Below are 18,327 nucleotides of genomic sequence, written 5' to 3' on the forward strand. Positions count from 1 at the left end.
ACAGAGCACTTAAGGAAATTGTCTGTGAGAATGTAGCTTTCCAGCTAATAACAGAACCAGTACTGAACTCAAGCAGTATGGTTCCAGAGTCAGTACTCTTATCAACATTAAAGGGCAATAAATAAGTCTTTGTATTACTCATGAAATGTTACTGTTAATTGTAAGTATAAAGAATGGAGATAAATTTTAAACAATAATCCAGAACCTATAAAACTAAAACTAAATCAACAGCATCCTTGTTAGTAGTGATAACTTGATAAGTTATTCATTCCATTGATGTTGCTCATTTTTGAAACTATTATTTTAGAATTGGCTTTCAGGGGTATTTATAAATCACTCAAGAAAGCCATTTCCTGTTTTATATTTACATTTTATTTTTGACTGAAATGTGCATTATACAGATTTTATTACAAACCCCAGTCATAAAACTTGTTGTGACTTGTAGGTGTTTCTTAAAATCTAAATGAGTGTCAAAGGATAAAACTATGATAATCATTTAGGCACATTAGCATATGTTTTAAGAAATGGCCAGTTCTTGAAAGCATGGACTGGCATGATTTGTGTATGGATTGGATCTGGGGCACGAGAGAGAGAGGAGTTCAGGGTGACTCCAGAATTACTGGGCAACTGAAAGTTTAGAAATGCCACTTGCTAAGGAAAAATGCAGGAGGAGCATATTCAGGGGGTGAGTATCTGCACTTTGGTTTTAGACATGTGAAGCTTTAGACATCATCTAAAGGGAGATGGCGAGCAGGCTGTTGATGTGTGTCAGGAGTTCTGGGCAGAGGCTGGGGCTGGAGCTAAATGTCAGGGGTCATTGGTAGATGACTGACATTTGAAACCATGAACCTTAATGAGATCACCTAAAGTAAGTTTAGACAGAGAAGGGAGATCTAAGGAACTCTGACACAGGCTAGAAAGATGAGAGGCATTAGCAAAGCAGACTGAGAAAGTTGGGCCAGTGAAGTAGGAGCAAAACCAGTGAAATCAGGTGTCCTGGCAGCCAAATGAAGAAAGAACTTTAAAAAATGGAGGCAGCGATCATCTGCATCAAAGCAGAGGAGGACTGGGAAGTGGTCACTTGTTTACCAACTTGGAAGTCATGGTAACCTTGACAACAGCAGGTCAGGCAATGGTGGGCACCAATGCCTAGCTGTAGTGAGTTTAAACAAGAATGAGAAGAACCTAGGGGTAAAACAGGAATAAAGACACAGACCTACTTGAGAATGGACTTGAGGATATGGGGAGGGGGAAGGGTAAGCTGTGACAAAGCGAAAGAGAGGCATGGACATATATACAGTACCAAACATAAGGTAGATAGCTAGTGGGAAGCAGCCGCATAGCACAGGGAGATCAGCTCGGTGTTTTGTGAGCGACTGGAGGGGTGGGATAGGGAGGGTGGGAGAGAGGGAGACGCAAGAGAGAAGGGATATGGGAACAGATGTATATGTATAACTGATTCACTTTGTTATAAAGCAGAAACTAATAAAAAATAAAAAAAGAATGAGAGGAGCAGGAGTACAAACGATGAGTGTAGGCAGATCTTGAAGGGTGTTGCTCTAAGGGGGGAGGCAAGATAGAGGGTGGTAGCTAGAGAAAGGGACAGGGGAAAAGGGAGGATTTTTTAAAAGATGGCAATTATAGCGTCATGTTTGTTTGAGAGAGATGGAACATTTGCTAAAGCAATGTCTTGACTAGGTGAGAATGGAATGATCTAGTATATAAATGGAAGAACTTGCCTCAGATAGAAACAAGTTCAGCCACAGTGACAGCAGAGAATACGGGTGGGCAGTTGTGGTGGGTATACAGAGTAGTTCTTTTCTGGTTACTTTTATTTTCTCAGTGGAGTAAAAAGCTGACAAGGAGGATGAGAGAGGTTTGGGAATTTGAGGAAGAGAAGGTATGGAACAGTCGGCTAGGGAAAGTGAATGGACTTGGAAAATGGGATTGTCAGGAAACCCCAAGGGTCCCCCTTCTGCTATGGTCAAAGTGAGGGCAATAAGCATCTTTGTATTTTTCTCCCTTGATGTTCATCTGTCAGGGTCCAGACATGGAGTAAGCAGAGTTGTAATTAATGAGATTGTGGTTTTGCTGGGTGAGGTCAACAACATACAAAAAACAGACAGAGGTGGAATTTAAGAGTCTATGCAAGGAATGTGTATGGGACCATGGAATCCAAGCTGAATAAGGAAGGAAATGAAGTCAGGAGGGACAATGAAAAGGTGACAGGATCAACGAATTGTAGCTTCTAACGTGGTTTTAAAATGTGTTGGGAGTTAGGTGGGAGAAGGAAGTCCTAGTTAGGGAGGGCTAGTCAGAGTGAGATACTTGGCATGGAGCTTACTGACAGAGTGCAGGGAGCAGTGATCAGCAAGGACCAGGTTTCAGGAGTGTCTGTCATCTCACTGCTTCTCACACCTCCACACCACCCTGTTCCCAGTCACCATCTCCTCCTGCCTGGAATTCTGCAATAGCCTCGTACCTGGTCTCCTGGCTCCACCCTTGTCTTCCGGAGTCGCCTTAACCCAGGAGCTGGCGTCATCTTTTCGATCAGATGACGCCTCTTTTCTGCCCCAAACTCTCGGTGGCTGTCACCTCATTTAGAGCCAGAGCCCCGTCCTCACCATGGCCAAGAAGGACAACAGAATCTGGCCCCGCTCCCTTTCTGGACTCCTCTCCTGCTATCTTCCCCACAGTCCCAGCCCCACCGGGCTCCTGCCTGTTCCTTCAACCCGAGAATCACGTTGCCATCTCAGGGATTTCGCAGTTGCGGTTCCCTTGGCCTGGATTCTCTTCCTCTGGATCCCCGCGTGGCTTGCTCCCTAACCCTACTTCAGGACCCCTTCCAAATATTGTCTTAGCAATAACCATGCTTTCAGAGCCCAACTCCCTCACCTTCCCCAAAACATCTAACTCCATTTCCTGCTTTATTTTTCTCCATGGCACACACTACAACATACCATATTTTATCATTGATCTATTAGTTATCTCCCCCTGAAGAAAGTAAGTGTATGTTCTTAGAGGACATGGGTTTTCATCTGGTTTGTTCACTGCTGTTCACTGTTCCAAGGCTTAGAACAGTGTCTGGTACATATTAGATGCTCAATACATACCTGTTTAATCGACTGAATGTAAGTCTTTAAGTCTTAAATTATGGAGAGCTTCCCAAGGTGAGACATTAATTTGAATAATTTCTTTTAAATTTATTTATTAAAACTTTTTAGTTCTTTTTTCTTCTCTTTTTTCTTTTTCAACTGATGTATAGTTAATTTACAATGTTGTGTTAGTTTCAAGTGTACAACAAAGAGACTGTTAATATGTGTGTGTATATATGATATATGTATATATATATATTTTTTCAGATTCTTTTCCATCGTAAGTTATTACAAGATATTGAGTAGAGTTCCCTGTGCTATGTGGTAGGTCCCTGTTGTTTATCTGTTTTATATATAGTAGTTGTATCTGTTAATCCCAATCTCCTCATTTATCTCCACGCATCCCCCTCCCCCCACCATCCCCTTTGGTAACCATAAGTTTGTTTTCTATGTCTGTGAGTCTATCTTTGTTTTGTAAATACATTCATTTGTTAAAAGAAAAGCTTTTACCTCTTTATAGTCACTTTATAGTGTCAAAATTGCTATAATTATTTTAAGAAACCACTAATGCTATTTTATGTGATATAATGAATAGTACAAATCTATACAAACAATTTTCATTTCATCCTGCTCAACAGAAACATGATAGGGCCTCTCTCTTTCCTTCAGTCTTAATGAAATAATCCTACATTTGTCTTGGTTGATTGCAGATAAGGGGCACTCTAAAAGGCACTTTAAAAAATGCCTAGGCCTCCCTTCACATGTCCAAACATTTAAAATAATATTTTCATTCATGATTATATAAGTAATCTATACAAATCTTGGAAAATTTGAAATATATAATTTTTTAAAATAAAAAAAAATAAATAGAAGTAATTGTATCATTTTTTTCTACCTGGATGTCTTTTATATTCTTTGTAACTGATGGCCGTTCCTGACTAAAGTCACCTAGTTTCTTTTTCCTTGTTCTGTGCTCAGATAGTGCCCTGTACATATCTAGATAGTATAATTTCTCATACTGTATCTTAGTAACTATTATTACTCTCCAACAGGCCGTGACATGCTTGAGGAAAAGCGCCTGGTCTTACTCACCTCTACATTCTCAGAGTCAAAAACAGAACTTGGTACATAAAATTGACAAAAATAAGTATTTGTCGAATCAGTAAAGAAATGGGTTAATTAATGACATTCATTATGCACTTAAGTGAGCAAGGACCCATAAATCTCAGTAAATTATCTCTCTGTTTTCTCCTCGACAAAAGAGAAAGGCCAAAGAAATCTGATTAGATATCAGATGATGATAGAATTCCCAGTGTTTGCAGAAATAAAATATTTTAATATTTTTTCTTGTCTCATAGTTATTCATGTACTTATACCCCTTCTGCTAGATTGTAAACTATTTGGAGAGGAAGGGACTGGATACTCAAAAAATGCTGAATTGAATTGCACCCTTTATGAAGCAAGGATAGCATTCCTATTATACAGACAAAATACAAAAGAAGTACAGTATCTCACTGATTCTGAAATGTGTGAAAATGACTGGTACCAGTATAGAGCTCTCTTGGTCCAAATTTATAGTTTACTAAAAAGCACAGTACAAATTCTCAAGAGACCAATTAACATATGCCCAACTGTTTTTTAAAGAAAGATTTAGTCCCCTATTTATGCAATTCTATAAAAAATATCATGTAGAATGGCCACACTGCCAACCAGAGATATCAGTTTTTCCTTAGAGATGGGGTCTTCACTCTGGCCACATTTTGTCCGCTATACTTGCCATGTACCTTTTTATATGACATAAAAAAAGAAAAACAACCCCAGCACCCAAAGATGCAATGGCATCATTTAGTATTACATGCTTTGGAAACTAAAGGTGAAAACACTTGATAAGTTACTGGAGAAGTACAGCACATCTGTCGAGAGCCATCATAGTAAGAAATCTAATTTAAATCCTAATGAAAAACTGGAAAATAGCTAATTAAAATAATCAAGGATAGCCATATTACAATATCCAGCTGTACTTGACAGAGACCCTTACCACAGTACTCGAAATCAGCTGATGTCACAACACAACATAGTCTGGAAAATGAACCAGCAATCAGTATTAGTAATAATGAGAATCTGAACATGGGCAACAGTACTGAATGCCAAAAAGGATAATGTCATAGGTGGGAAATCTCTGGGTTCTAGAAAAACTTGTAATCCACAACAATCTTTGTAAGGCAAAATAGTAGCAATTGTTTTATATATGATGTGGGTTTACATTTGTCATACCTGCTTAGTAAGGGATGCCAAAATGATTTTACCAATAAAGAACTCTCATTAGCTCATTATTATAAACAGAAAAACTAGCCCTGAGATAATTTGTTGTCTATCATAACAGAAAAATTTTAAAACAAAATGCAATGTAATCATGGGCAGATATATGCATATATATAAGCGAGGAAGGGATCAAAAGCTTTGGTGGATAGTCAGCCTTATAAAAGAATCAAGACATCCCTATGAAGCAAAGGACTACCAAGAAGGGCTAGCGATTCTTTCACTATATGTTGAAAAGAAAAGTGAAGATCATGTACCTCATTATTAATTATGACTTATTTGTAATTTAGTTAAATACATACACAACACTGAATAGAAATTAACATATGTATATGTATATACACATACTTGTAAGTACAAACCTTATACATAAACACATGTAACTTACAGCAGGGTCTCTGACTAACATTGTTCAGTTTTTAAAATCCAAGACTGGGGAATAAAGGTGACAGACTTGGGCTTTTCATTTTTAGCAGCATCCCTTATTAAACCATTTCACATTTGTCTTCTTATCATTAGGATTTTAGTGTTCATTTCAGTTTGGGTCCAAGTAAGGTTGGAGTAAAAAAACCAAGCAATTGCACTTGAACATTATTCAACGATAATTATTCTTTGGCACCTCTCATCTGTGAACTTTTTCATGTAAGCTCCACTTTTATTAATTGGTAAAACTGACATGGCTACCAGCTTTCCAAAGATCACAAAGTGAGCCACAGCCTGAAGTCAGAATAATTGCCTTTATCTGCTTAGGTTTGGTACACTGCTTTTATACCAAACACTCTTCTTGTTTGAAGCAGAGAGAAATCAGCAAAAGAGGATATAAACTAAGGTTTTCACCTATTCTAACAGGCTTAAAATACACAAGTCTTGTATTTTCAAGACATCTATTTTTCTTTGATTTTGTGATTCTGTTATGTGCAAAGCATAGAACTATTGTGGGATTATAGAGATAAGCAGACACTTTCTTCTTTCAAGCAACCTACTTTCTAGTTGAAGGAATTAAAACAATTACAGAAATGTAATTAAAAGAGGGAAATCAAGGGAAGAAATACAAGGAATCACATTTGGTTGGTGGTACTAGGAAAGGAATCATGTAAGAAATGCATCCGATAAAGGTTGTAAAGAATAGAGAAAATGATGAAGGGGAAGGAGAATGGCATGAGGAGGCCTTTCTAATGTAGAGAGGGATCTGCATGAACCAAGTCATAGAGGGTGGATAGCAGGAGATGGGACTAGAATTTGGAGTCACACTAAATGCCCATGTGAGGAGTTTGAATAGAGAATACTTCTGTGGGTTGAATTGTGTCCACCAAAAAGATACGTTCAAGTTCTAACCCCCAGGACCTGTGAAACTGACCTTATTTGGAAATAAGGTCTTTGCAGGTATAATGAAATCAAGATGAGGTCATACTGGATATTGGTGGGCCCTAATCCAATGACTAGTGCCCTTATAAGAAGAAGGAAATTTGGATACACACACACACACACGGAGAATGCCAACTGATGACAGGAGAGATGGGAGTGATACAAGCCAAGGAATACCAAGGATTGCCAGCAACCACCAGAAACTAAGACGAAGCAGGGAAGGATCTTACCCTAGAGCATTCAGAGAGAGCTTGGCCCTGCCAACACTTTGATTTAGAACTTCTAGCCCCCCAAACTGTGAGAGAATAAAAACCTGCTGTTTTAAGCTATCAAGTTTGTGGTAATTTGTTACAGCAGCCCGAGGAAGCTGTCTTAGGCTATTCAGGCTGCGATAACAAAAATATCATAGACTGGGTGGCTTATAAACAGAAACTTATTTCTCACATTTCTGGATGCTGGGAAGTCCAAGATCAAAGCACCAGCAGATTCAATGTTTAAGGAGAGCTCACTTCCTCACAGTCGGATGTCTTCTCATTATAACCTCATAGGTGGAAGAGGCAAGGGATCTCTCTCGGGCCTCTTTCATAAGGGCACTAATCCCATTTAGAAGGGCTCCACCATCATGACCTAATCACCTCCCAAAGGCCCCACCTCCTAATACCTCCTAATACCATCACATTAGGCATTAGGATTCAACATATGAATTTTCAATCTATAGCAAAAGCTAATATAAACCATAAAGGAATTTTTCTATTAACTGTGGCAAGATAAACTGAGATCCTTACCTATTCTTTTTGCTTCTATTGGAAAAGGAATTGGGGGATTAGAGAGAATCCATTTGGGAAAGGTGCCATCTGTCCAGAGCTACTCTCAGGACTATGAGGTCCTTTATAAAGAAAATAGATCAAAGAAGAAATAACTCTTCTTCTAGCAATGTGGTTGCCAGAATTATTATTCTGTTAGGAGTAGGGTCAAAGCCATGTTCAGAAGAAGAAAAGGTTTACTCACATGAGGCGGTTCAGCCCTGCGGTCTCGACAAGAAGACAGTCACCGTGGCAGGCGGTGTTTGCACTAAGATACTTTAGAAGAGAATCAGCTTCAGACCCCCCAGTAGACAGGAGCACCCCCTTCCCACTTCAGGCAGCAGAATTCAGGCTGCAGGAAACCCCCATTAATATTCAGCTCATTTCTGAGGTTAAGTAGTGAAGGGCTCCTTTCCCAAGGAGGAAATGGTGGCCTTTCCCAAAGAAGGGAGGCGATAATATTAGAGAGTTGGAGGAGGGGTCAGATGAGGATGAGAGGGAGTGGGAAGCGTATTATAGATGGGCTACGGGAAGCAGAGGAAAGTACTGATTCACCACCAACCAGTGTAATGGAATGGATTAGCTGGGAAAAGTAACGAATCTCAGTCTTTCTTAAAAAGTCAGTTAAAAAATCCCTTTTTCTCTTTCTCAGGCTTCCCTGTTCCTTAGTCAAACACAGTTATCCATAGTATCTTGAGCAGAATTTGGACTGTAACCAGAATGAGAGAGAAAAAAGGCAATATTCATTTTTCTGGATTTCCAAATAGGCTCTGGAGAATCCAAAGAGAAAGCCCCAAAGAAAGCGTGACCAACCGGGAAGCTGGCAATGGACAGAAGAGAGAACAGAGGGGGTGTTCATTCCAAGAAATATGGTTTGGCACCCTGGGAAAGAGATGGGGCAAACTCCTGAGCATCTTGCCAGGCAGCTGTGGAGAATTCATAAACCACCAGCCCAAAGGACCCCAGACCCGAAGGAAAGCATGAGATCTCAAGACTGTTTTCTCTCATCCCTGCCACATACACACAACCACAGGGAAGTAAGGAACTGGTCCCTTCCCTCCCCCTGCAGGACTGAAGGAGGGACCCTGGAAAGCCAGCATTACCCTACGTAAGAGCATCGTTATCCAAGGATTTTAAAAAACATAGCTTTTACTTAACTAATATCTAAAATAAATTCTTTATGGTTCTTAGGGATCAGTTTATTATTTCCATTTTACAACGGTGGCCAAACTAAGATAAAGATACATGCAAAATGACAAGAAATTTGTGAAAAATTTTAAAACTCCTAATTTCCAAATGATCTAGACTCCTATTCATGAGGGTCTGTCTGAAATTATAGTAAAATCAATAAAAGACCTTTAATGATTAAATAAATATGATAGCTCAACCCTTGAAGCAGGGCAAAGAAGGAGAGGGGGCAAAAAAGGCAAGAAACAATGCATTTTTAAATGATTGAAAGTAGTAAGTTTTCTAGGTACTAAGGCTGTGGCAGGAAGCATTACAAATTGTTGTGATGAAGAATCTAGCTTTCCTACTGATGGCTAATATTCACGCTAATACAAAGGTTCTCAGAATGTGGTCCAGGGCCAGCGACATCAGCATCACCTGAGAACTCATGAGAAATGTAGTTTCTTAGGTCCCACCTCACCTTCAGGACCAGAAACTCTGGGGGTGAGGCCCAGCAACCTGGTTTAACCAACCGTCTAGGAGATTCCAATCCTGCTAACAGAATCCTGGTCCTTAATATGTTTTATCACCATGACCAACTTATATTCTTGACAGGAAATCCCCTTTTTTGTAATCTAAAATTAAACATAAAAGAAGCAACTTTTTTAAAAGAAGTTTTTTCCTTTAAAAACCTATAAGAAAAATGTAAACATTTATTAAATACTCTAATAACAGTCGTTTACTGAATCCATTTTTCAAAAAAAATTGAAATTGGGATCAGACATATCAAAAGTATTCCATTTAATTAAAAGAAAACTGGTCACTTATCACTCATGGCTTCCAATTTCTGAGCTCACTTTGCTCTTTTAAAAAGATTTCTGTACTCACTATTTACAATAGCCAGGACATGGAAGCAACCTAAATGTCTATTGACAAAGGAATGGATAAAGAAGATGTGGTACAGATATACAATGGAATATTACTCAGCCATTAAGAAAGAAATAATGCCATTTGCAGCAACAAGGATGGACCTAAAGATTGTGATACTGAGTGAAGTAAGTCAGACAGAGAAGGACTAATATCGTATGATATCACTTACATGTGGAATCTAAAAAAAATGGTACAAATGAACTTATTTACAAAACAGAAATAGAGTTACAGATGTAGAAAACAATCTTATGGTTACCGGGGAGGAATGAGTGGGGAGGGATAAATTGGGAGATTGGGATTGACATACACACACTACTGTATATAAAGTAGATGACTAATAAGGACCTACTGTATAGCAACAGGGAACTCTACTCAATACTCTGTAATGACCTATATGGGAAAAGAATCTAAAAAAGAGTGAACATATGTACACTTAGAACTGATTCACTTTGCCGTACAGCAGAAAGTAACACACACTGTAGATCAACTATACTCTAATAAAAATTAAAAAAAAAATAAAAAGACTTCTATACTAAAATCCCATTCAAATAAAAAAAAGTTTATTAGGTTTACATATTATACTATATAATAAATATATTAGTTTATAAAATTAGTTTATAAGTGTATTTTCATGAACAGATGAACAAAATTACCTTCTAAAGCAAGCTTTTCCCTACAATTATTTGTCATATTTATTCTTTAGTTTCATTTCTTCAACTAAAACAGGTCACACTTTCTCCTACCTTAATACTTAGAAGATATGTATATTAGTATTTTATTAAGAATTTATCATTTTAAGGGAAAATACCTGTCATTTTACATTGTTTCATGAAAACTTTAGCAAAGTATAAATCTGAACTGCTTCTGATGTCAATATAAGAATGTACATCAGTATTTTCTGAATGACTAAAAACTACATGAAAATAAACTGTATGTTAAGTAGGTCATCTTCTCTGAAATCTGTATTTTACAAAAATATTCTATATTAATCATTTTGGCAGTGTCCTAGTCAAAATAAATAAAATATTTCATGGTGAAAAGCAAGAAAAAAAAAAAAAAAACGAATTCTACATGTTTAGTGAGCTTACCCGAAATACAGATAAACATTAATATAAGACAAAGAAGGCAGCAGCTGATGTCTAGGAAACCCCAAAATGATGTACATTCAGAGTTTTTTGCTTTTGTTTTGTAGAATTGATGACAGACAGTTCTTCAGACTCTATTTCTTTTTGATGTAAATAAAGACACGTCTTTGAAATCTGTGGGTCTTACCATTCCCACAGAGGAAGTAATGCATTTCTTCAGACCCAGAGATAAGAAGATAATAATACTTTAGTATTATTATCTAGAAATAATAATAGAAATAAAGCATCTAGAAATAAATTTGCTGGATATTTACAATCATGTCCCCATCTTAGTGATTTTTCAAATGTGGCTTGGGAAACACTAGCAGAACAGAAGGGTCCTTCTCCATGACAATTAAAATAATGAAATGTGAGTGTGAATTATTATTTATTTGATGTTAGTGTTATCTCCCTCACCTAGACTATAAGTCCTAGGAGGACAGGAATTTTGTTTTGTTCACGGTTGTGTCCCATGTAACTAGAACACTGTTCAGCATGGAACAGCTCCTTAATAAATATTTATTGGATGGATGGATAGCTGGATGGATGGGTGGATGGCAGGCATAGAGAGTTTTTGTTCAATTTTTAATGGTAAATGTGTTTAATTTTCCAAAAGAGATTGATTTTTAGAAGATATTGAATTACAATTTGTGTATATGAAAGATGTTCTAATTCCTATCTGGAATAAAGCAGTCGTTTACTTACAACATAAAGAAATTAGGAATTATAGCATTGCTTATCTCTTCAAAAGTATTCTGATTCTTTCATTGCTTCTAGTGATCTTTTCCCCCCCGCCAAGGAAAGCACCAAGAGGTGAAGAAAGCCATCGTTTTGAGGGCTTTGACCATATTAAAGTAGGTCTTATGGTTGGCTGGGAAAACTTAGAGAATTCTTGCTCTCACAGTAATTATTGGAGAAAGTGGGATTATTATTCACACTAAGGGACTATCTCTGGTTCTGTCCCTGACCTTTCATGGGAACACGTACACATCCCTTGACCTTTTTATGTCTAATTTACCTGGCTGTGAAATAACAATAATACATACAATACCATATCAAAGAGAATTACTGGAGGGTCTGTGCTTCTAATGCCCCTGACATTCCTCAACCAACCAGACCTAGCGAAGAGCACAGTATTACTATTCTTCTCTCCTTTACGATAAACCTCTTCTAAGAATGAGTCAGTTGCTTTTCTCTTGCTCTTAGTCTTGACAAAGCCATTTGAAAGTGGCCTAATTAAAGGCTTGGAACCCTAATGATGATTTTCACAACAGTTCTCACACTGCCGGTGTGCTCAGGAGTCTAATCTGAAGTGCACAAATGAGCCAGATGTAAAATCAGGGGTGGAGTGTGGGGAGCCGAGAGGAAGCACTGCGAGATCATTTTCAGGAACTTTAAGCTCAGTTGCTTGAAAGCGTTTCAACCTCCGGTTTCTGCAGCTTTCTATTTCTGAGTTACATCAGACGGAGAAATACCATGCTAGTGCCATCTCTATGTTTAACTGTCTAATCAACAGCTGCTTACAAAAAAGGTCAGCTTTTGTTAGACAGAGCGTTCTCAAAAGGGAGAGAATTATTGCTCAAGTGAACTTCTGCATTTCAAAGGCAAACCTAATGAAGGAGGAAATGAGGTGGCAAGGTGAACTTCAGCTCTAAGTCAGGATTCAGATCCGTTGAATCAAACTGAAAAGAGACAAAGAATTGCAAACAGATGTCTTCTGTTACTTGTTCATTCTGTGACACCCAACGCCTTTTCAATGTTATCTAGTCACTCAGAAGTTAAATTACCCAGGTTGCAAATGAGAAGACAAAGAGAGGGCATGCAAAGAAAAGAGAGAAAAGGAGGAAAGAAAATTTAGAGACAAACTCATTTAGAAAGATTTGTTCTCCTTTCTTAAAAAATACACAGCTAACTGTAGACATCCAAAGAAACACGCATTGAACACAAACATATAGATACTATGGGCAAAGCTACTGCCTGCATTTTAAGCTTCTTTGGTCCTACATGATGAGGTCATGAATTATCCATAAATATTGTTAGATCCATAAAGCACGTTATATGCCATTTTAACATAACATAAAGACCCACTTATCCCAATCCAAAACAACAACAAAATTCTCTTCATAAGGTAAGCAATCATGAGCTAAATACTACGATTGGTGTATGCCTTGTGTGTTCATTCTAAAATACTTCAGGAAACTGTAGTGTGTGCCCAGTAATTCTCTAAGCATAGGGATTACAATAGTGAACAAAACAGACAAAACTCCTGCCCTTACGGAGCGGACTTTCTGGTCATGGGGGAGACATACACAAACAAATATATGGTCTACCAAAAGGGGAAAGTGCTAAGAAGAAAATAAGGCAGAGGATGGGAGGAATGAACACTAGGGGGGATGGAGGTTGCCATTTCAAATGAAGTGGTCAGAACACTGTAACAGAAATTTAAAAGGCAGAAGAAACAGTAAATTCAATGACATAAAGCAGGATTATGTTTGCTGGCTTCAAAGCACAGCCATGAGACCTGTGTGGCTTAAGTTGGGGAGGAAGAGGGTGGCTGGAGATATAGGTAGAGGGGGCACAAGGGTCAGGTCATACTGAGAAGCTTATGAAGCCAATGCCAAGATTTGACTTTTGTTTAGAAACAAGAAGTATCAGAAGGTTGTAAGCAGAGAGGTGACATAATCTGCATTGCATTTTTAAGGGTTCAGGGCAGCTGCTGTTAGAGAAGACATTGAAGAATGCAAGGGTGAATGGAGGGGGGAGGACAGTTAAGACGCTTATTAAAATAAACCAGGTGAGAGATGATGGTGATTTGGACTAGGTGGTGGTGAAGGATGTCGGCAGATTCTGGAATATAAAGTACAAGAGGAAGGATGCTGACAGAGACGGCTAGAGTGGGACTGCACAGTGCTTAGCATCAGGGGCTCAGAACAGACCTGGGTTCAAACCCTGTCCAATAACAGTACTTTATTCATATTTATCTCAGAGAGTTATGGTGATGATTACATGAGACCCAGCACTTAGTGCTTGATAACTATGCGCTAATTTTTTTAAAAAAAGTAATCAGGCACGTGATCATCAAAGGTCTCCCAAGCCCTGTTCCCGAGTGCGTGCCCTGTTCTACTGAAAGCAATTGAAAAGTTTGGTCTGGAGACAGACACAAGCAGTTGGCATTTTAAAACAATCCCTTTGACCTCCCTGTGGAAAGTGGATTAAAAAGGGACTTGACTGGAGGCAAAGAGAAAGGAAGCTGCTGCAGCAGCTGTCCAGGCAGAGGGAGGAAACGGGCAGGAAGAGGAAGACCGGGCAGGTCTGAGGGATGCCCAGAGGGCAGAACTGGTGGGCCTTGCTGTCCGCGTGGGGTGGAGGAAGGGTCAAGATGAATGCCGGCTTTCTAGCTGGGTAACTGCTTAGAGGACCGTGCCACTCACTGAGGAAAGGACCTCGGCGTAGTTCTGGGGAGAGGCTGGTGATGATTTTCAGACTGTTTCCCTGCGCCACAGTAAACGCAGATGGCAACACGTGAGAAAGGAGAAGGTCAGGGCAGGGCCCTCAGGAGAAGCCAGAAGGGTCTGGCTGCCTGTCACCACCTGCAGCCTCAGCACTGATCTTTTCTTGATATGTGTGTTTAATTGATTACTTTGGAAAACTTCTCCCTTCATTTGTGTCAGTGTTGAACGTGTGGGAGTGATCAACTTCAAAAACGAGTTAAATACGCACTTCTGAATCAGGGGTGCAGTCAATAAAATAGGGGGTGATGGAGGATGTCAAGGAAAACCTGCCCACAGAAAGTGTTTCCTGTTAATACTGTATAGACAAATGTTTGTTTATTCCTTTTGGAGCTCATTTGTGGGCCCTCTTGCAGCATCCACTTAGGATCTGAACACGGCAGCTGTCTGAATTCGAGCCCTCCCCAACCCTAATGAGCTTCAGGAAGGCTGACGTGCTTCTCCTTCCTGCTTCTGTCTCAGGAATCTGAGCGTGAAGGCCTGGCTGCACCTCCTGAGCCCACTGACATTTAATTAGCACCATTGCTGTGATCCCATAGCGTGCGTTACCAGATGGGAACCGCGGAGCACCACGCGGGGTGGGTACCGGCTGAAACAAATCCCTTGTCTGGCAGCTAAAGATCTGCTTGTGCCATCGGGAACCTATATTTCCTATTAGCCCTTTACTGGTAGTGCTTTTGGGTAATGTGCTAAAAGCAGAGACAAACATACATGAGGAGGCTGTGGAAATCTTGGATGGACATTTTAAACAAAACACACACACGCAGACACCCACTTCTGAAGAGCAACTGCAGTGTATTTAGGGTATAAATGAAGTTGCTCAGTGACAGCGAGACAATTTGAGCTGTAATGCCACCAGGGTTTATGTCATCCTCCCTCCCCTCTAAGATTTAGAACTGATATTTCACTTTCATGCTGCTGAGGACAGGGATCAGAAGAGGAGACACTGACTAAGCTGTTTTGATTCACTGCTTCTCTGACTCTAACATGCACCTGGAGTGAATCTCCTTTTTAGGTATGAATCCCACAGCCTCCTCTGCTCACTGCTGTCTGTTTAGGGCCCCCACTGCTCAGTATGGATTGCTCTTAGTGAGACTGTTGGTAACCTGCTAAGTGCCAAGTCCTGGGGTTGGGTTTAGGGCTACACCTTGTGTATGGAGTTCCTTGGAGGCCCTGGTCCCTGGCTCCTTTGTGAGTCTCTCTCCTATCTTGCTTTCATGTCCCATTCGCTCAGATCTCTCCTTCTCAACCTATACGTTTCTCTTTCTCCGCCTTTCCTTTAAAGTGTTCCATTCTCGATCTTTTTCCTCCTCTCATTCCAATTGCTTTTCCTGAGAAATCTCGTTTACACTCAGCACTTCCACTAGCATCAATATACTAATGTCTCTGTCCATCCATGCTCCAAGCCCAGCTCTTGTTCCTGAGAATCAGGTACCTATAATCAACAGCAGGTTAAACACCTCTGACCCAATATCCCATAAATTCCTCAAACACCAGAGGTCTAGAACCAAGCTTCTTCTCCCCCCATTCCACCTCCCAGCCTTCTCTATCTCCAGTCTTGTGAAATGCACCATCATCTAACCAGCCACTGGCTCTACACCTGGCAGTTATCCAAGACTCTCCCACATTCCGGCTCTCTTCATGCCATTCCCAGAAATGAAGTGGAGTTTGCATTTATACGATGGTGATGGCTTCTCATTTCTCCAGGGATAAAGGCCAAACCCCTTAGGAAGCTCTACATGCCCTGACCTGACCCTGCCAACCTCTGCAGCCTCATCTCTGGCCCTCTCCTACTTTGTGTCCCAGCCATTCTGGCCTTCTCTTTTGGTTTGGTCCTTAGGAATTTTACATATAAATCAGTGAGAGGCTCAGGATTCTCACACTGCTGTAGGGGCTCAAAGAATACATGCCCAGAGAGGACAGAGTTATGGTTTTTGCTTGTTTAGATGCGAGTTATATATTTTTTTAAAAGATTCTTTCTGTTGATAAATAGCCCAGATTAATTCCTTCAATTTCACATAAAAGAAAATTAGGCGATAACCAGATTAGTTTGATAGCAGGAAGGTAGAAAGTTCAAAAGAGGCTGGATCTGGGTCAGGTGACCAGCCTCGGGGACAGTTAGGGAAGGAAGCTGATGAGGGCAAACCTCTGAAGCAGCTTCTTTGAAACTGTGGCCTGCGGACAACTTGAATAAAAATACCCAGGATGTACGGTAAGAAGCAATTTGGGGTTCCACCCCAGACCTATTCAATCAAAGTATCTAGGGACGGGGTCCAGGAGTTTGATGCCCACTACAATGTCAGAACCACTGCTTTGACCTCAACTTTCATACACAGCGTTTCCCTAGTTACGTACCAGATGGAAGCAGAATGTTACCTTTTCCCCAGCGAAGTTTCTTTATTCTGACCTCTAACCTCCACCCCTAGACCTGTGTCATTTCAAGTACTTGTGCTTACATGTTCCCCTCTTCTGCTTCTGTTCTACTTGATTCATTCACACTCCTGTTTCATACTTGATTCATTCATACTCTCAATCTGACGATTCAACCTACGCTGCCTCGTCAAATAGTCAACTGTCATTTAGGATCAGGCTTCCACTGTTCACAGAAGACTGAAATCACAGAATCATAGCAATGGAAAGAAAGAACCTCCAGTGAGTTCGTTTTTATCCAGGCAGACACTCTAAGTGTACGTCTCTCTGTTGTGTGTGTACGCACGTGTGTTACACTCATATACAAAGTGAATTGAATGTTAAAAATATAAACACGAAAGATACTTGCAAATAAATGACTTACCAATTCTGACTCATAAAGGTTTTTCAAATGTGAGAAACTTCTGATTGTGAAGATTCTAAAAAACATCTAAAGCAAGGGTTAGCAAAAGATGGCTTGTGGGTCAAATCTGGCCTACCACCTGTTTTCTTAAATGAAGTTTCATTTTAACACGGCCATGCTCATTTCTTTATGTATTGTCTATGGCTGGTTAGGCACTAGAATGGCAAGTTAAATGTTTGCGGCAGAGATTGTATAACTGAAAAAGCCTAAAATATTGACTACGTGGCCCTTTGCAAAAAGTTATCTATAAAAGCGAAAAGTAAAACACACTTGCAAATATTTTGCAGATCTCATACAGCTGACAAAATGTTAGATATAGATAGATAGAAAGATAGATAGGAAAAAAGATATATTTTGAACCAAACAATTTTATATCTCTAGAAGCGATATTATTTCATTGATAACACGAATCCCAATAAGGGACTTTCCAGAACTTTCCCCTACTTATAATTTCAAATAACTGCTTGGTTGTGATGCAGAAGGGGGACTTTTTTGGTCTGGCTGAGGACAATTATTGCAGTTTCTGAAACCTGATTTTTAGTTCAACAGTTTATCTTCAAGCACTATTTTGTCACTATGGTGTCTCACTTTTCTGTGCCTCTGTAAGTAATTCTGAAACTCCAAATGCACCAACAGGCACAAAACACAAAGGCTGAGCAAGCTCATCACATTACTAGTAAGACGCACATACCTACAAAAGTCTCTTGGCTACTAAATCAAAAATATTTTTATTTTAGTATTTTCATACACAACCTTAATATTCTACCACTGGATCTATTGACCAAAAGAGTAAAGTGGATCCCTGTGTCCTGCCATCCCATCCCATCTCATACTTCTACAATGTATCACTGGAATAAAGTGTCAGCTATATAGTTAACTTTTCTTCACTTATGTTTGAGCTGGAAAAACAAGTTAACCAATAAACATAGGCAGATACATGCAAGCACACACACAAACACATACATCCAGAATACTAGTTGTGCTTTGAAATAAGTGTTTTCATATTGGCATGTTTACTAATTATATTTTTACATGTTTACTAATTACATGTTTACTATTACATGTTTACTAATTATATTTTCTCTTTTTAAAATTAAAAAATTTTTTTAACATCTTTATTGGAGTATAATTGCTTTACAATGTTGTGTTAGTTTCTGCTGTATAACAACGTGAATCAGCTAT

The 18,327-nt window shown here is 39.4% G+C and overlaps 1 protein-coding gene across 1 annotated transcript in view; it reads right to left on the reverse strand.

The window, feature by feature from the left end:
• ITPR2 (inositol 1,4,5-trisphosphate receptor type 2) overlaps positions 1 to 18,327 on the reverse strand; it is a 534,949-nt gene that overhangs the window by 114,116 nt on the left and 402,506 nt on the right. The window lies entirely within an intron of this gene.

This window comes from Mesoplodon bidens, assembly GCF_964165515.1.
Source record: "Mesoplodon bidens genome assembly, chromosome: 11".
Classification (NCBI taxonomy): domain Eukaryota; kingdom Metazoa; phylum Chordata; class Mammalia; order Artiodactyla; family Ziphiidae; genus Mesoplodon; species Mesoplodon bidens.